This window comes from Sturnira hondurensis, unplaced genomic scaffold, assembly GCF_014824575.4.
Source record: "Sturnira hondurensis isolate 20B ecotype Veracruz unplaced genomic scaffold, ASM1482457v3 Scaffold0006713, whole genome shotgun sequence".
NCBI lineage: Eukaryota > Metazoa > Chordata > Mammalia > Chiroptera > Phyllostomidae > Sturnira > Sturnira hondurensis.
In genome coordinates this window covers 133,669-153,548 of record NW_028079344.1, presented here as the reverse complement: position 1 = coordinate 153,548, position 19,880 = coordinate 133,669, and the positions used below count along the sequence as shown (strand labels likewise).

At 43.9% G+C, this 19,880-nt stretch overlaps 1 protein-coding gene and 1 long non-coding RNA gene across 6 annotated transcripts in view; one reads left to right on the top strand and one right to left on the bottom strand.

The window, feature by feature from the left end:
• Window positions 1–19,880, top strand: part of DLGAP1 (DLG associated protein 1) — a 317,237-nt gene that overhangs the window by 225,931 nt on the left and 71,426 nt on the right. The gene's annotated exons all lie outside the window — the stretch shown is intronic.
• LOC118989962 (uncharacterized) lies at window positions 540–19,763 on the bottom strand. Of its 2 annotated transcripts, XR_005067139.1 has the most exons (4): window positions 19,531–19,763; window positions 14,736–16,469; window positions 2,274–2,393; window positions 540–1,714 (listed from the first exon to the last, which is right to left on the bottom strand). It is a non-coding gene; the product is annotated as an uncharacterized LOC118989962 (long non-coding RNA). The 2 variants fall into 2 exon arrangements; XR_005067138.1 differs by having other exon boundaries at window positions 14,736–19,763.

Below are 19,880 nucleotides of genomic sequence, written 5' to 3'. Positions count from 1 at the left end.
GACCAATGACACTCAAATTTTCTTTCTTTTGTATAAGTATATATTTGTGACATATTGAAACCTTATGAATATGTGTTTTCCCCTTTGTTACACAAAGGATAGTTTACTATATATAATATTGTACAACTTTTATTTATTTAATTTTTTTTGTTTAATAATGTCTTGGTAATATTTTCACATTTCCCTTAAGAATTTCCTGATTATGTTTTACAACTACATAGTCTGCCATTATGTGGATATNGCAGTAAATAGCCAGCAAAGGAGCTTATTTATTTTTAGTATCTATGTTTTTAATTTAAAAATTTCACATAGCCCAAAAATCAAAATACAGGAAGAAAAATGCATTGACTCCATGCCTGGTTCCTATTCCCCTTAACCCACCATTATCAATTTTCTTTCTTTGGTATAAGTATATATTTGTGACATATTGAAACCTTATGAATATGTGTTTCCCCCTTTGTTACACAAGGGATAGTTTACTATATATAATATTGTACAACTTTTATTTATTTTATTTTTTTGTTTAATAATGTCTTGGTAATATTTTCACATTTCCCTCGAGAATTTCCTGATTATGTTTTACAACTACATAGTCTGCCATTATGTGGATATATCATAAATCACTTAACTAATTTCCTCTTTGCTATACATTTAGATTGTTCTCAATATTTTGCTATTTTAAGCAATAGTTTACTGAATGATTTTGCACACACATCTCATTTTATCCAGGATGTCTTCAAGATTACTCTCTGGAGTGTAATTGTTAGATCAAAGGTCACTTTAATTAGGTTAGGTTTTGCTACAATAACAAACAACCCTCAAATCTCAGTGGTTAAACTTAACAAAAGTATTCCAACACATATTATATGTTCCATGAAAGCTGGCAGGAGGTCTGTTCCACAGTGTCTCAGAGACCCAGGCTACCACACACTGCTATATTCCTTTTTGTAGGAGTTATAACTTTTGTATTTCTATCAGCCTATCTCTTGGATGTACTTTTTAAGACCTGAACAAAGAACTATACTACTGATAAGGTATGAAAGCTAGTAATGATACTTTAAGTTAGCATCTGGGCACTTACTTATAATACCTTTGTAGCTATAATATGTTTGCAAGCAAAGGAAATACATACCTCAAAGCAACTCAGGAGCTTCTCTTATCATCACCTGATTTACAAATGAGGAAACCAAGGCGTGGAGAAGTTCCTAGCTCCAGGTCACAGAATTCCAAACCCAAGACTAATAGCCCTTGAAGTCATCCACCATACAATCCTCCTTTTTCAGTATTCCTGTTTCCAGAAAGGGCTAAGAGTTTCTTTCTTTCAGTTTCTGATAAACTCTCTAAGGGAGATGGCACATAGTGAAATCTCCAGACTTACACATAGTGCTAAATGCTTTCAGGCACCATCTCACACAGTCGGGTGAGGGAGTGGCTGGTGAGTTTTTGTGGATAATTACAACGGAGCACAAGTAAGTGAACACACTCCAGAATGTGTGTCTATAGTAAGGGGCACTGGTCTATGTGATCTTATGTAAGGCACGTCCCTGAGGACACTGAACATTGTGCCTCGGTGGTGAGTTTTGGAGTTGCACCCCTGTACTTGGGCTGGCCTTGAGCAGATCCTTTCTTCTGTGTCTGGCGCCCTGCCGTCCTGCTGCAGCAATGCAGGCAACCAGGGGATTTAGGGACTCCGCAGGAACTCAGGCTCTGCTTCCTGTGGAAAAGCCACCCTGTATCATTTCAAACATAATACAATGACCCACATCCTCTTTAAGTGAACTTGTCCTCTGGATAAGTATTTTGGAAGAGTGTCCATCTTTTTTTGTCTACAGTTATAATTGTGTATATAAAATTTATTTAGTTTGATTACCTATGATTCCTTTGTAATCTTACCTATATAGGAATTCCTCACAAAGTGGGGGGAAAAATCTAGTCCACAAAGCATTTTCAAAGGTAATATAATTTTGTTAATTGTTTAACAATAAGTGATGCTGACATAGAAATATTAGTTTATAGCAGCATTTAATTAAATCCTTATTTGTTTTGATTTTGCAGTTTTCTATTCATGGTTTAATGACAGTACCCCTTTTCCAAGGCTCACCAGCCACAGCCTGGCCCCTACAGGGCACAGCACACAAACACAGGAATGCCTGTCCGAGGCCCTCACAGGATTGCTGTGGGGTTACATGTGGCATTGCCGTGGCTGAGGGGGAACGAAAAGCTATGTCCCCTGAGAAGCAGAAGGTAGGAACAACAGACATTTATTCTCTCACACTGCTGGAGGCTGGGAAGTCCAAAATCCAAGTGCCAGCAGGTTAGATGTCCAGTGAGAACTTTGGTTTTTGTCTTTGGCTGCAGATGGCTGCCTTCTTGCTATGTCTCACATGACCTTTCTGCATGGGGAGAGAGAGAGAGAGAGAGAGAGAGAGAACCAGTGTCTCTTCTTACAAGAGTACTAATTTCATCATGGGCACTCTGCCTCATCACCTCAACAAAACCTACCTCTCAAAGTCCCTATCTCCAAATACAGTGGGAGTTGGGGCTCCAATGTATGGATTTTGTGGGGGCATAGACATTGAGTCCATAACCAGTGCCCTTGGCCTAAATCAGATGTAATACAACCAATGTCTCTTGTTAGTTAAACAGGATAAATTTGAATTGAAAGGGGATGAGGTAGTCTTCATCTGTCAGTTTGCCCTGTTCTTGTAAGTAGTCTTTATCATGACCTTTGGAGGCTTCTTGAATCTTCAAGTTTCTGTGGAGGAAAAACAAATCGGCTCTGCCTTCTAAGAAAGATAAATCTTAACGTTTGTGGGATTCCGCGGTAAGTGAGCGCGCCACAAAGGGGAGTCCAGCTCAGAGAAAATGACACCGCGGAACAGAGCCGGCAGCCTTGCCAAGCAGTTTCCTTTGAAATCCCAGAGCGTGGAGCAGCCCTTCTGCTTTCCTGGAATGCTCTCTTCACTCAGTGTCATGTGGTAGCTGAGGAAAAACCCTGCAGCATCCAGGGGCGAACTGGAATAATACTTCATCTGCCATGGGGGACAGACACCCCAAGTGCTGCATGGAGCCCTGAACACGCTCGGGGACACAGCCAAAGACACAGTGACCAGTTGCACGCAGGCTCACTCGGTGGCAGGGTGTCTCAGACCCACTCTCACAAAGGGACCGTTCACACCAAGGTCACCTGTGCCCACTGGCTCCCACAGAAGCTGGCGCAACCACATCGCACAGACTAACATTGGTCAGGCTCGTTTTCTGTGTCACGAGAGAGGTGCAGCCGAGGTGACTGAGGGAAAGTCTGGTTTCCCCTAAGCACTGGCATTTTATTAATCTCATGGCAAATGCTGTCACCCGGAAAGGTCGTAAATGCGCCTCACTTCCGCTTCTGAAGCAGCAGGATGTGGCGGCAGCTGTCTGGGTGATGTGGGAGCTACAGCGAAGGAGGGAGGAAAAATACTAGACCTGACCAGAAGAAGGGTCAGAGGAATGCAGGCAGTGAGGGGGAAAGGGGAAACCACATCCTGGGGCGGGGGACCCAGGCTCCCGCGAGAAGTTCCATCAGCTGGGAAGCTATGAGGAATGCCTTCCATTTACGGAGGCCTTTCCCTTTTTGCCGAGCCTTTAAGAACCTCAACAGGAGACGATCAACAGAACTTCAAATAGGCTAAACTTGGGAATTGGATCCCTTATATATGTGAAGCCTGGAAACAGGCGGCAATGAATATCAGGGCTAGTGTAAACAATAGCTATTAATTTTGATTAATAATATCAACTACAACGAACGACAATTAGTAACAAGCCCATTAGGCCTTTACTTTTTTCTAGGTCCTGCACTAGCACCTTGGCACATGTTATTTCACTTAACTTCTCAAGAGCTGTATCACAGAAGGACTTGCAGCATGGAAAGGGCCCACGCAAAGGGCCCTGAGACTCAGAGAGATCACCCACCCAAGATCACCCAATCAATAGGAGGCAGGTCCAGGACGGAAGTCAATGCTTATGTGATTCCAGAACTTCTGGAAGGGATAAGCACACTTTTCAAAAGTATCTTTCCAACTAGCGGGTACAGGGTCACCTCCAGCGGGTTAAGGATGTTGAAGATCAGAGGGGAACGCTGGGACAAATGCATGTGACAGCGCAGGGCTCTGGAATGACCATCTAGCCAGATCCTTGGTCCCTTGACCACAGGCACAGGCTACGTGAAGCGGGTGGCCACTTGTAAACACAGGGAGACTGAATTCGGGGCTCCCCCTCCCCCCATCCCCCCCTGCAGGGCCTGTCACTCAGATTCCTAGTCAAGCATAAATTGTGAAACCACTAGTTGAACTGTAGACTCAATAGGAACAGACGCTGGAGGGCCACAGGTGCCCTTCGGTCATGAAGAGCTGCCCCAGGTCCCTTATTTGTAGGGTAAGCCTTGGTAGGCAACAAAACCACCTAAAAGGTTTGTTAAAACCTGGACTGCCAGGCCCCGCCCCCATAGTTTCTGAATCAGTGGGTCTGGGGTTGGGGCTGAGAATTTGACCCACATCCAGGTGCTGCGGACACTGCTGGTTGAGAGACCACCTTCGAGGTCCACTATTCTAAGGGACAGCAGCTTTAGCTGTTATTTTACTCCGGGGGGCGGGGCATCAGCCTGTTTGAATGTGACAGCAGCTGTTTCCCAGCACTTTCATTTCCCCACCTGCACGGGTTTCCTAGTGCTGCTGTAACAAATCACGCCAAACGTAGTGACGTAAGAGAACAGCAGCCAACGTACGTTTGAGAAGTCAGAAGCCTACAGTGGGTCTGCAGAGCTGCACCATGGTGGAAGCTCTGGGGGAGAACCCGCCCCAGCGCCACGGCCAGCCTGCCATCCTCGCCCGGTAGCATCTTCAAACCTCTGTCTGAAGAACATCTCCCTCTCTGACTCTCTCTCCTGCCTCCCTCCTGCAAGGGCCCTTGTGACTACATTGGGCCACCTAGACGATCCAGGGTAGTCTTTCCATTTTAAGAGCCTTAACTTAATCACAGCAGGGAAGTCCTCTCTGCCATGGTAGGTAACATATTCACATTTCAAAGATTTGGAATTTAGGGGCCATTATACTGTCTAACATCCCACCCATTTCCTATCGCCTGCTCATGCACCGTGTGTCCCTTCTGTCCCTTCTCACCCTTCCCACAAAAGAAAAACCAAAACCGTATCGGGTTTTGGAGGATACAATCCCTTCTTCAGACCTTCCTGGTAATAAAGCATTCTTGCAGGAGGGGTGGGTAGGAAAAGTCCCAGAGAGAAGAAGAGGCAAGGAAGGAGGAAGGCCTGCCATGCCCAGAAGAGGGAGAGAGTTAAGTCTGGTACAGATGAGCGTCTTACACTATGCCTAAAACAGCTACTAAGTCTTGCTAGACTTCTAGAATCTACAGCCATGGTCCCCCCCTTTCTGAGCCAGCGGCCCCTGGGGGTTTGGGGAAGGTCAGCCCTCATTCCAGGCTCTGCCACCAGGGCCACCTTCTTAAGCTGCCAGTAGGCCACTTGTGAAAGATTCAGAAAGATAAACTATATAGAAAGACTTTCTTGACTTTTGTGTTGATGATTATTACCTTTGGAACTTTTCTGGACTAAAGTCCCAACCTCAAGGCTGTGAACTTTCTGTTGATGAGTGTATCCATTTACTGGGGCTGCTATAACAAAAAGTACCACCAACTGGGGGCTTAACCAAAAGAAATGTATTTTCTTACAATTCTGGAGGCTGGAAGTCCAAGATCAGCCCACAGGCTGAATCCAGCCCTTCATCTTGTTTTATTCAGCCTGGCCCCTTGTCTCTATTGGGCAGCAGCGCTGAGCTCTCACTTAACTGTCAAAGAGTAGTTGCATTTATACAGTCCTAAAATTGCATTTGGCCCTTTGAAGGCAATTGTGAGGCTGATGTGTCCCCAGTGAAAATGAGTTTGACGCCCCTGCTGTAAGGCCTCTCTACATGTCTTGCAGATGGCCTTCTGCACATCCTCACATGGCCCTTCTCTTTGAGCACATGCCTCTCTCTCCTTATAAGGACCCAGTCATATTGGATTTGGGCCGAATGGCCTCTCTTTAACCTAATAACTACTTTGAAGACCTGAATACAATTAGTCTGAAGTACTGAGAGTTAGGACTTCAACATATAAATTTTGAGGGAGACACATGTCAGCCCATAATTGTGGGCTAATCTCTGGAAGATTAAAAAAGACCACTTGCATTTGTTCGTGGTGTGGGCTAGGCAATTAGGGTAAGCAAGGGGAGAGGAAGCTATGACCTTGACTTTGAAAGTGCGCACCTCAGCCCAGACCAGCCTGTTGGTCTTAGGTTAGGCACAAGGAAAAGCAGAGAAGGTCAAGGAAGCCCCCAAAGGCTCGGTGTTAGTCTGTGTAAGCAAATAGTAGCATTTTAGCTGATTCCCTGCAGGGAATCAATACATAACTCGCAAGTAGTCATAGTAATTCCACCAACTCAGTGCCCACCCTGGACACAGAGGAAATAAAGGAACAGACAGTGAGTGCTGTGTTTGATGCTCTTTGAAAGGGCTCTGTGAGAGAAAATGATTTCATTCTGAAGGCACGACTCTGAGAGGGAAGTCGAACAGCCCATGAGCTGAAACAAATCAAACAGCCTTATCTTATCCTTGACGGATGGGTTCCTCTTTCTTCCAAGCCCATTAGAGGCAGGACACTGAATTGTCCTCGTTAGACCTAGTGCTCTTGCAAGATCCTTCCCGGGAAATGTTGAGTCTGAGATTCACAGGACCTGAAGCTCTGACATTTTTCCTTGACAAACTTTTGCTATTCACTGGTAGAGTCACTAACCAACACAGGTTAAAATACAAGTATATAAACATACAAATGCACACACCTACGCTCACACTAAGTGCAACAAGCCGGTCACAAAAAAGACAAATAATATATGATTCCACATGCACAAGGGGCCTAGAGGGGTCAAGTTCACAGAGACAGATGTAGAACGGTGGCTGCCAGGGGCCGGGGGAGCAGCAGGGCAGTTGTTGGATGGGCACAGAGTTTCAGTTTTTCAAGAAGAAAAGAATTCTGAGGATTGTTTGTACAACATGAGTGTACTTATTGAACTGTACATTTCAAAATAGTTAACATGGTAAATTTTATGAACATATATTTTAACACATTTTTTTTTTTTAAAAAAAGGCTGCTGGAAGCAATCATGTAACAGAAAGAATACATGGTTGAGGTCAGGCCAACCTAGGTTGGGATCCCCTATCTGCCACTCACTAGTTTGGGAGCAAAGCTCTGTACGTGTCTTAAAATGGTACTCATCTTCTCCCTCAGTTTCTATGGGGCAGGAGTTTGGAGGAGATACAGCTGGCTATTTCTGGCTCAGTGTCTCTCCAGAGCTTGCAGTCAGGGGAGGAGCTAGAACAACTGGGGCGCTGGATGAGCATCTCCCCTCTTCTCACAGCCTCAGGCCTCTCTGTCTCTCCTCATGGCCTGCATGGGCTCCCTTGCAGCCTGGGGGCCTCAGGACAACCGGACAGCTGCTGTGCTGGCTCCGGCCCCAGCAGGCCGCTGTCCCAATGGAGATTTCATTGCCTTCTCTGATCCAGCTTCAGAAGTCCTGCAGTGTCACTTCCTTCACATTCTCTCGGTCACAGGCAAACCACACTGGGTTCAAGGAGAGGGTAATTAGACTCCACCTCTTGACAGGAAGTAGTGATGTTCTACAGCAGGCTTAGCAAACTGTGCCCGCCCATGAAATCTGGCTCATCTCTTCAAGACAGCCAGCCTGTTCATTTACATACCGTCTCTGACTTTGCCACAGTGCCAAAGCTAAGTGTTTGGGGCACAGATGGCATGGTTCACAAAGCCTGAACTGTGTATGGCTCTTTATCGAAAAGTCTGCTGACCCCTGTTCTACAAGAACATGTCAGATGGAAGACATCATTTCAGTCACCTTTAATAATTGCCACCTGCCATAGGCAGGGTAACAGCCTTTCTGAACTTGACCTCCAGCTCCATATCTGTAAAATGGATCATAAGTTAAAAGTACTTAGCACAAATCTAGGGCTGTAACAGATAAACTATAAAATTCAATTCTTCCCTTTTCAGACTTAAATACATATTTAGTACTGTGGAGGAAAGGAATGTTTGCAAGAATTCCTTTAATAATGCAATCCTCACCCCACATTCCTCAGTGCATTCTTTTATCAGACTAGCTATATTTTTTACCTTTCAAAGAGCAAGTACTAAGGGAACGAAAGATCTGGGAAATCTGGGACTGAGCAAGTAGGAAAGAGTGGAGTGCAGTGTGTCTCCGACTGCCCATGGCAAGACAGACTGGAGAAATTTTACCCACTTCACAGCTGTGCTCAGGGCTGCCTCTGCCTCAGACAAAGCATTGAGAAGTGTTTTCCTGGCCTCCCCTTACCCTTTGCCTCCCTTTGTCCATTGCCCGGACTTGCTATCTCTGCTCCGACCTCCTCCCGCCTGCCAAGGTCTCCTTGAGCCTTTTTTTCTCTCCTCGTGTAGAGTTTCCAAGGCCAGTCCTCCAGCACATCCAAGAGATTATTTGCCTGTGACCTGGCTTCTTTCTCCTCCTTCTCCAAATTCAAAACGGGGCATAACGGAGGATATTGATTAAAGCGCCTCTGAATTCTTTCTCTTCTGAAGCAAGCTTCTGTTCAAGAAAATAGAGACCTCTAACTTACTGGGGTAACATTAGATCTTTCATTGCCAACTTTTCTACCCATTTTCTCCAAACCATCGAAATTAAATTATCAGTTCTATTTATGCATCACTTAAAGGACTATTTTATGTCTCCTCTTCAAGTTATGTTTGACCTCAGTCACTTTTATAATCTACTTAGGTTCCTCCTAAACTATGTTGGAAGAACTGTTCCCTTTTAATGAAGTTATTTTTCGCTGTTTTATTTTTATATCAAATATTATGAGGGGGAATGTGCAATTTGATTAGAGACCATTCCCTTTGGTCCTATTAATTTGTGCAGCGTTTCCCCCTCCCATTAAGCCTAAATTTGCGACTTCATGCAAATTTTATAAACTATTTTGTAGTATTCCCAGAGTCCCAACTCAATACCAGCCAAAAGCCAAGTCAATTGCTGCTCCAAGGAAGAATTATGGTTTAGAAAAATTACTTGGCTGGCTCCCAAAAAGTCATTGTCCGCACTGCTGCTGTGGCTGTTCCTGCAGTGACCCTGCACAGCAGCTCACCAGGGGCTGTCACACGTGCTGCCCCCTCGCGGTGCGGCAGCACCTTGGGCACAGCTGCAGGCGGGAAGCATTTCTCCAGTCTCTCTCGCCACCCATCGGCAGTCGGCAGTTGGAGATGGGCTGCTCCGCCCCTCTTCCCTACTTACTCACATCCCAGATTTCCCAGGTCTCGTGCATTCCCTTCGGTCAGCAATTTTCAACCCTTTTTACTGCATGGCACAGATAAACAAATTTCTAAAACTCTGCGGCACATCAAAAAATATATTTTCTGCGGCTCTGACCCAAAAAATGGGTATAATTTTGATTCACTCACACCATTGCTGTGTTTGCTGTTGTCTTTTTTGTTTAATTTGACAATCGAAGGAAAAGAGGTCAGTGCCCTAAATAGTCAGATATTGCATGTTTTAAAAATTCTTGTGGCTCACCAGTTGTAAATCTCCATCTTGTGTGATAGAATTTGCCACAAGGAATCATTTAATATAACACGTACATACAGCAGTGAGCAAAAATCTACCCAATCACTGGTTTTCTCTGCTTTCATCCAAGAGCACTGGACTAGGACCAGAGCAAGCAAACTGGGATTAGTTCTGTAATAAAGATATATACATATCTATTAAAAAAGATACGTGGGAGGCGCTAAAGGAACCCAAATTAAGAGAATCTTGATAAATGAACAGTTTTCCAAACAATGAAGGACACTTAGCATATATCAAGACATCACGTAAGTGCCTAGCCAAACAAAAAAATAAGCAAATGAACAAATTTTTAAAAATCAAGTCACAATGACTTAGCTGGTAAAGGCATTTATTTTTTTCAAAAACTAGCAAGTCTAAAGGAAGGGTAGCCAGTGAGTGTATCCAACCCAGCTCCTTGCCATCTTTTCACCCATGGCCATCACTGCGGGCTTGTCTTCTCAGGCAGAATGCTCCTGGTGGTCCCCCCATGGCAGCCATGCAGCTCAGAGTATCCCTTGCTGACGACAATGTCCAGAGGAAGAAAGGGATGTTCCTGCCTCTGTGTCATGTAAAGAGGGAGGTAAACTTTCCCCAAAGCATTCCCACCAGACTTCCCTTCTTCTCTGCCCTACAGACCAGTGAGGATTCAGCCTCCAAATCCAGGGAGGTGCTCACCTGCCCCCGAAAGTCTCGGCTGTGCAGCAGTCAACAGCACTGGGGTCCTCCCGTTGGCGAGGAGGGCGGTTATCAGAAAGCAAATGTGTGCCACAGGCAGAAAGGCAGGTAAAGGTGGCATCCTGGAAGCGATAAGTCGCTAGGCGTGGAAATGTCAGGAGAGGCAAACAAAATGTGCCTCTTCCAGGTGCTAAAGCTGTTACATGCTAGTGTTTGGCCATGTCTTGTGGATTGGCATTTCTTAAGTGTTTAGAGAGTGTGAACTATCAAAGGGTAAGCATTTTTCATTATTTTTTTAAAATGTGGAGATGACATAAAAGTTCCTTCAAAAATAAGTGGTTAAATACAGAAAAATACACAGCAACATATATGATAAAATTAAGATAAATTTAGTCAAGTGTCATAGCAATGAAGACATAATAGTGTCTAATTTTTATTCTAATATTTGTACTTTTTTATGATTACAGTGGTAATATATGCTCATTTTTATAATTGGACAAATCAGAGAAGCCCAAAGAATAAAATGAAAATCATCTCTCCGCCCATCACTGGACTCTAACTATTTGATGTCAGAGTTGGGTCCTCATGCACATAGTTGAATTATATGGAGTTACAGTAGTGAGTTTCTTTTTCGTTCGTTGTAAGAACGCACTTCAAAGTCCATTTCTTCTCACCATACTTTCTTGTCAAATTTTGTGTCAAACAAAAGCAAACAACTGCTGGTCTTTTTAGAAGGAAGAAAGCAACAAATAAAGGAAATACACACACTGCCTTAAGCTATAGTTTACAATATTATTACATTAGGAAAAATAAAAGTAATATCACTGTTTTCTGGTTTTTCTCCCACAGGGGTGTCTTCCTGTCAACTTTCTACTTTATGCAGCAGGTTATCCAAACCCAGACTCTATAACGTAATTCGGTAATAAAAGCAGGCAAAAACAGGGACTTCTTCAGAAGCTTCTGGCAGGCGTGGGGCCTGGGAGAGTGGTTACAAGAACTGAGGCCAAGTGTCTCCTTGGTAGATACAGTGTTAGCCTGGAGAGTGGTTACAGGCCAAGGCCCCCGGTCCTCGGCCCTAAGAAAGGTATTCGGATGATGTGTTTGTCAGCACCTTCAGGAAGCTGTCCACTGTGCCTCCCCACTACGAGGGGTCAGGATGTGCAAAAGTCTTTAATTTTTCACTTCCAATTTTAAAATGGAATTCTGATCATCTTACCATTTAATAACAAACAATAGTAGGACTGTTTAAAAAGTGTTAGGACCTGCTTAGGCACAACTCTATTATGGTTTGTTTGTTTTTTAAGTCCCCTTTTCTTTAATTTTATGATTCTCTCTCTCACAAACTTGGTGGCACTGGAAAGTTTCTGGGTGAAGTTATGGTTTTCGTTTGCAGCTTGATGTTAAAAGGCTAACATTATCCTGCCCCTAAAAAGCTGTTCAACCTTGGGAATAAATCACTTAGCCTTTCTGGTCCTCAAAAGGAGAAAGTTTAAGTTCAGAGTGGCAGACTGGAAGAGAGTTTAGAAATCAGTGATTTTTGTCCCTCCTTTTACACACGAAGGACCTGAGATTCAGAAGAGTGAGCGACCAGCCAGAAGTTCAACATCCTTGTTGAAATTTCCTTATTTCGATTTCTAAGAGTTTGGTGAATTTTCATTATTTTGATTTCTAAGAGTTCGGTGAATTTTTAAATTAATTAGGTTGTTTTTGAAATACCAATTGAACGGGAAATACTGAAGTGTAAAAGAATAAACACAAAAGCTTTGAAAAATAGAGATACTTTATGGTAATTATTCAAATTCATATGTAGAAAGGAAATGAGAACTGTGTAAAATGTAAAACATGCAATGCACAATAATTACCTAACAAATATTTACTGAGCACTCACTTGGAGCTTAAAGTCTAGTAGGGAATTGAGAAGATAATTGTAACAAAATAAAGTGCTCTGTCGAATAAAAATGCAGTACTCTAATGACACCTAGTAGAAGCATTTAGGACATTCCAGAAGTGTGCCTAGAAGAGGCAGACACCTAAGGTGATACCTGAAGGAGAAAGAGGAAGGAACTTACTCCATTGGCAAAGGCCGGGGAACTTGGTTTTAACAACTCAAAGTGAAAGTGGTCAGGGGAGTTCTGAGACCTGAACGGTGAGCAGGCAAGTAATTCAGAATCTTCAAAACCCTTAGATTTGAGACTTTACCCTGAGGGTAGACCTGTCAGCTAGAAAGGGACAGAGTCTGTTCAGTATCACCAACTCTTGCCTGAATTGTACAGGACAATTCGGAAGCAGAGACAAGACAGACCCAGGGAGACCAATTAGAAAAGTATTCAATATATTTTGACAAACAACATACAGAATGGACACACATCTTGACACACACACACACACACACACAAATGGAAACAAGTTTTATGAAACAGTACTTTTCCATTGTTGAATGCATTTTCTAATGACACTTTCTAATCTATTTCACTTTTTGAAAGGTGAAACAGCATAACCCATCTCAATTGATTTCATGACCCATGAATAAGTCACAACCAGCAGTCTGAGAAACCTGGAGTTAGGAAGTTGCTGTGATCCTCCAGAGAGGTGATGGGAACTAGGGAAGCAGCAAAGTCGATAGAAGGATGTGGAATGATTCCTGAAGGGTTTAAGAGATAGAAGGACTCAAAGGAATAAGGGAAATACCCAGAGTTTTGGCTTGAACCCTGGGTAGATGTAAAGGTCATCTTCTGAGATGAGAAACGTTAACTGGAAGATCTATTAGGAGGTTAAAGATACTGAGCATTTGGGAAATGGCCGTTTTTCTTTTCCCCTTTGGTACTAAAGACTACATTATATAACTCCGTAAGGTGTTCAAGCTTGCCTAAAAGAGGCAACAAAATGGTGGAGGTGGGAAGGACGAAATCATCAATGGAGAGGCGTGGGCTCCAGAGGCTGAGCCCGAAAATTCTTGTTGGAGAGGACAAACTCTAAATCCTGGAGAAACAGCCCTGATCAGAGATTCACCTGGGGCTTTGCTACACCAGCTGTCAGGACTTTTGTGAGCCCAAGAATAGGGTGAGCATAGCTTTTGGCTTTTCGTTTAGCTAGCAAGTTGGCAGGAGTTAGCTTCTTAACACATGGTGTTGGCGTCAGACATAGAATCCTGATCCCTAGTTCAGGAACGTAACAGACTTTTCTTGAGCACTTCTTATAGAAATGGAAATCCATTAACTTTATTTTTCATGCACGCAGTCTGACAGCACTGGGTCAAAGGGAGTTTTTTTCCTTCCTCTTTTCATAGCTTCCACAGCCCCAATCCTCCTCCTTCTAAATCTTTTATTTTACAAAACAATAGGGAGTGGTGGTAGCCTGTTGTTAGTTGAAGATTTTGAACAATGGGTGTTTCTGAGCTGGGTTTATTGAAATGGTCTTGTCTGTGTCCTGGGGGAGATTGTAAATGAGATGTCAACAGGAGCTCTTTTGTGTAGATGGCATTCAGCCTGAAAGAGAGGAATTTCCTCACTGTGCTAGTATTTAAAGTAGATTTGTTGCTGCTTTTGCTAAAACTTTTTATCCAACTGCCTGAACCAACAGCACAGAATGAGTCACTCGGTTGTTTGTGACTTCCTTCCCTGCTTAGCAAAGCACTGACTCAGTCATTTACATTTAGAAAGGAGAGCTCCTAAGAAGCTTTCTTGGATTTTCATCAGCATGAGCTTCTTGCCGAGACCATCACGTGGAACCAAGCTGTCAGCAATCCTGGGCCCCCCGGGAGAGGGCAGCCTAGCCAGACTGTTTTTCTCACTCCCAGAAAAATCTTCTGGCTGTTTTGCTCACTTTCTTTGTAAAATCCAAAGAGAAGGAGGAAGGCAATTTCCTGCTTTAAGTCTCTCCCTTTCCCCCTCCCCCTTTTTCTGTAAATGACAGGCAATTTCAGTTAACTCTAATTACCACAGGCTGAGGTTGGATTAATTCCACCATTAGAAGATAAGGCAACTGTTTTTATTACCTCTCAGGCAGGTGCCGGAGGGTGACAAGACTAGCCTGTATCTGGAGAACTGACAAGGTTATCAGCAACTGCAAACAGGCTGAACCTTTGAGCAGTGACCATCGAAATGCTTCCTTTCTTTGTAATCCATTTCGCCACCCTTTATTGCTAGTTAATTTTGATTCCTCTATAGTTTTTCCACATTCCTGCATCTTAGCACTTAAGCAATCATATCACAATCATAACTATGAACAGTGTAAGTAGCAACCATGACCCAATCCCAAAACATGAGCATAAAATTCCAACCTCGGTTTCAAACATACAACACAAAATATTTTAACACATTCAGACTTAGTAGATGGGTATCTACGAAGATATGTAAAAATCTTTTTTCAAAGTTCATATGTAAAAATCTCTTACCTCTGACAGTAGAAATCCAAAATACATTGTATTGCCTTTACTTTTTACATTTCCTTTTGAAAGTAGAATGTCACCCACACCTGGAGATGGTGCAGAAATTGTTTCAGATAATAAAAATTTCTAGTGCTCAATTAATTTATATCTGCAGTTTACTAATGTGTCTTAGTAAAGACACATCAGTTTATTTTTTAATTCTATATTACTTACATGGATTGCCTCTATTAGATCTTGGGTTGGAAATGTGGTATAAAAATGTGTATTTTTTCCAAACTGTCCATACTAGGTAACACTTTAATGAATGAAGAGTGCCACTGCAGATAAACTTGTAGGTGAATGTCCTGAGTTACATCAAATTAGCACTGCGCCTGGACCTAGCATGGGGCCACCCCCCCACCCTCCCCCCCCCCCCCGTCACTATAAATTACGATGGGCCAAGGAAAGAATGTTGGTTTTATGGACTGCTCTGTGAACTCAGACTATAGCTTGAGGATCTGGAATAAGAATGAGGAAGAGAATGATGGGAAGGATGAGTTAAAACACATACACACACAACCCTGCAAATATGAAGTGTTTATAAGAACATGTCAGACTACCCCATTCTGTAACTGGTATAGAGATTGGTCCACGTTGTGGTAGGAAGCCAGTTAAAAAAACCCTACTCATACCCTGATTTTTCTTATAACAAAAACCAAAATGGATGTTTCTCATAGCGGTAAACCAATAAACACCCCAAACTCCAACGTGGTCAAAGAAAGAGAGACAATATCAGCAGGATCATCCAAACTGATCTTGGATTCCTCTTTTCCTTAAAGATATAGAAACCTTGCCCATACACAATGCCAAGTCCAGCACCACCTGCCCCCCTCCATGTGGGCTTGGTTGGGACAGAGCTCCAACCAGGACCTGAGCTGCTGCTGAAGGAAGCCGTGGAAGGGAGTGTTGACTGCTCCAAGGCATCTAAAGCACTGGGTGGACGTTATTCCTTCTGAAAGCCATTGCCCAAAACCTGACCTTGGAACTCCTTGCAGTGTGACTGTTCTGCTGCTTCCTGCAGACCAACATCTTAGAGCATGAGATCAAGGGGTGCTCCCCCAAACCCCCTGGGTGTGTCAGGTGTATTAGCTTTCTATAGCCAAAACAGTTCTGAATCCCAAGCACACTTGACCAACAGATATTTGATAAGGGCTTTGGCATGCAGCCATTGTTCTCACAAGGGTTCAAAAGGTGATCTTAGAGACAGAAGTATATATATATATAAGGCAGCTCTTTCAAATACCAGTAAAGAAGCTTAGGTGAGAAGAACCCAGGTCCCAGTCAGACTCCACCTTGGAGAACATGGACAACCCACACTCTCCAGCCTCTTCATCCATTGGAGAATTGAGATTGTAGCTGCAACACGTGATTTATTAAAGTCAGTGAATGAAGATGATTGGTGGGATGTAGGCAGAGTGAATTAATACAGATTTTAGTGCTGGCCACACCAGTTTCCTGGAGCTTTTTATTGAATTTTGGCAAGTGATAAAAACCCAGCTGTACAGCTGAATGTTAAGTGGAGCCTATAAGTGGCCCTTCACACTCCAACCGTAGAGGCTGGTGCCAGGGCTGAAGTCATGCTTGCTGTGTGATGCAGACAGACAGCTCTGTGGGACACCTGGACTGCCTCTTCTCTGGACTGGGGTCCTCATCAGTCAGTGACACATTCAGGTACTGAGGTGTCATTTTAAAGTGCTGATCCTGTTATTTGAGAGCTGGAAAGGGACTGGTGTCCGTCCTTTCTGGGCCAAGCGGGCAGACAAAAAAACAGTATTCCACAGGTTAACCCAGATAGTTTTTCCTGTTTTGACTTTGAAAAGACAGGTTTCAGGGAGGTAGGAGGATGAATAATTAACTGCTGACTACAGAGCCCAGGGCCTCCTGTGGCCTCCCACATGCCCTGTTCCCCAGACTCAGGTAATTATTCCTCATCAGGCTGAAACCAACAGGAAGGAATGGTGGATGCATTTTCTTTCTTCTTCACTTCCCCATACATCCTGTTTCCCCAGGTTTGGGGACTGAGTTTGCCTTGTGCAAAAACGTCTGCTCCAGGTCAAGCCCTGCCTCCCGCTCCGTCCACAGCCAGCAGCACCAGGCTGCTTTGATACGTCTGCCTCCTTTCCAAAGCCAGACAGCTTCCAGTGGGCAGAGATTACAGATAAATCCAGCCTGAAGTTCTAGTTTGGACTTAGCCTGACTGGATTCTCACTACACATGATCTACCTGGTTTGTACACAGGTCACTCAGTCTACACGCCTCTCACCTTCTTGAGGGAGACAGGTTGGCAATATATGCCCGATACCTTGTTCCCATTGAGAACCAACAAGTTACTACACACAGCCTCGGGGCACTTCAGTTCTATTTTGTTTACCAGGCACACAGCTACAGGGCAAGAGAGTTCTGTTCAGTTGAGCAATTCCATTCCAGACTTTTCCTCGTATCCAGGCTCCAGCTCTCATGGCGCAGGTAGCGCAAATTCTCATAAAATGAGAACAAGAGGCAAAGAAAGTTCCCTGGCCCTCAGACACCCATCTCGTGCAGGTAGACAGAGCACAAAATAAACAGCTAAATAATAAGAAGTGAAACAAGTGGAGAAGAAAGGCAGCTGCACAGGATAGGGCAGCTGGCCTCAGGGACCCTCATGCAGCTGTCTGCTCAGGGCCCCTGGGTGAAGCCAAGTGGAGAGGATGGAGGGAATTAGGTGGACAGCCCATAGGATCAGCTGTTTCCCTGACATGAGGTTGGGCTTTCATGTACTAGCTCCATGTCAGAAGTCAGCCAGTTGCAGTTGCATTTGGCCAATGCCAAAACAGAAGTAGGCACTGGTAAGAGGACATTATACTGCAGTGTCCAAGGTCACTGACAATAGCTCTGGTGAGTATTTGTTTTACTTGAGCCCTAGTGACCTCCTTGTTAGTGTCTTCTTCTTTTGCTAAGAAGTCTTTTCTCATTCCTGCTCATTTTCTCACGTAACACGTACTTATTTTACATGGTACTACGCCATGCCACACATGTTCTAAGTACTGTGGTCACATCATGAATAAAACAAAAAACGATGACTGACCTATGATTCTTACTTCCTCGACTAATTCCTTTCTCTCAGTCTGGTCAGGGGAAAAAAATCACATGAGAGAATACAGGAAAGTATGTGACATCTGAGAAGAAAGGAAAACTTGTTGATGGGACACTTAAAAGAAAAATTTCCTTCCCTGCTTTGGCACTGTCCTTACCCCAGGACTCCTAGGCATGCCGTCTTTCAGCAAAACCTGGTCTGCCCTAACCCGAGGAGTTGGTCCATCAGCTGCCCAAACAGGAAACCTTATATAATTCGGTAACCCTGACCTTGGGCCCTGAATCTTCCCCTCCTGTAAACAGTCTATTCAAAACCCAGGAAGGCCTCCAGACCTCGCTGGAACAAATTTTGAAAGATACACTATGTTACCAACATTGAAAAAAAAACACCTAAATCCTAGAGGAAGTGACATATCTGATTCAGTGGTTGAAATCACTTCATAAACTAATGGAACCAAAAGAAATTTAACCCCAACGGATGAAACTGCCAGGGCAGTCACTTGTGTACATGGATGACTCAATAGCACCTGTTGGAAAGGCCGGAAAAATGAGCCGTGAAATCCTGCTCACATTCCATACTGGAAGCAACAGCTCTGCCTTGCAAATTAGGGAGCCTGATGTTCTCAACATCCTGACTCCAACACGTGTGCCTAGTTCTGAGAGGCTGTGATTCACCTAGCTACTGGGCAAATGATCCTTACTCAGAGCCCTGGGTTTTTAATCTGTAGTAGTAAGTGGTCTAGGCAAATTTTACCCAAATGTCTACTTTCAAGATGTTCCTTTGATGATTGATTTCAGGCAACAACTGGCTTTACATATGGTAACCCTCCATTTCTAATACTATTTAACTCGTTGCCAAGCTTCATTAAAAGTCCTCAATACAAGTTTTAAACCTCAACGCCTGGACTTGGGCCTTCTAAAATGGCTTTCCTCCCAACATCATTTAACTTTCTTTAATTTAGTTAATTAATGGAACTTTTTGCAGAGAACAGTTCCTTTGATCTGAGCCTCTTTCTTAGTTTCCAGTTAACATTTCCAGAGAGGGAGAAAGAACTGATGGCCTCTCAACTGGCCGGAACTACCCACAGCTCACAGCTGTAGTCACGCCTCCAAATCAGAGACAGAGCGGAGGACAGGGGACCTGAGAGGAAGAAGACTGGTTAAAAATACTGCCCTTGGCATTTTTGTGGGTGTGTGCCCCACACAAAGATAAAAGAGCTAAGGTGGGGGCGGGGGGCACTGCTGCAAGGCACGCCCTCTGGGAAGCTGGGCCTACGGTCTGGAAATCCCAAGTAATCCTTGCAAACAGGCAAACGGGGAAGCCAGCAATGTAAATTACAAATGCTTCTGCCTGAAAGTTTTCTGCATTCAACATACAAATTCAGATAAAAATGGAAAATGCAAATCTCAGCCAGCAGGGATCCTCACTGCCATCCGCCATACCACATGGCTACGGCAGTTCTTGCTTTTCAACTTGCCATCTTCACAAAAAAAAATGTTACTCGGACAGCTGCTTAAAAAAAATCTGCCATCTCAAACCAGCTTCAGTTTACGCTGAAGCTAGAGTTAAATTTTTGTTAAGGAGGTAAGTTAAAAAGCAGGACATTCTGAGTCTTGCGTTCCACTCTTTATGCTTTTTGGAAGATGAGTTCAGCAAAGATGTCCACCCCTTTCCACGAGCGTTACTTACCTTAGCACTGAGCAGCGAAATTCAAGGTAACATCGGTGATGTTCCAAGCTCGGCCACCAGGGGACACTGGAGAGCAGGGTTGCCAGCCCTAAAGTACTTTGTTTTCTCAGACTTTTAGTTGGCAGGGAGGGGGATGGGTGTGGGGGTGGTGCGGGAGTTACAGTTGACGTAAAAAAAAAAAAACTGTTCTCTGAAATTATGCCACTTGCCATTTTATAAAGCAAAAGTTGCCACGTTACCTGTTGCCAGGTTCCTGAGAGTGCTTGGGGAAAATGTGGGCGAGAAAGGTACAGCACAAAGTCCTTCAGTTTGGTGGCTTTCAAGCTCTGTTGACGGGCTGTCGCTGACAT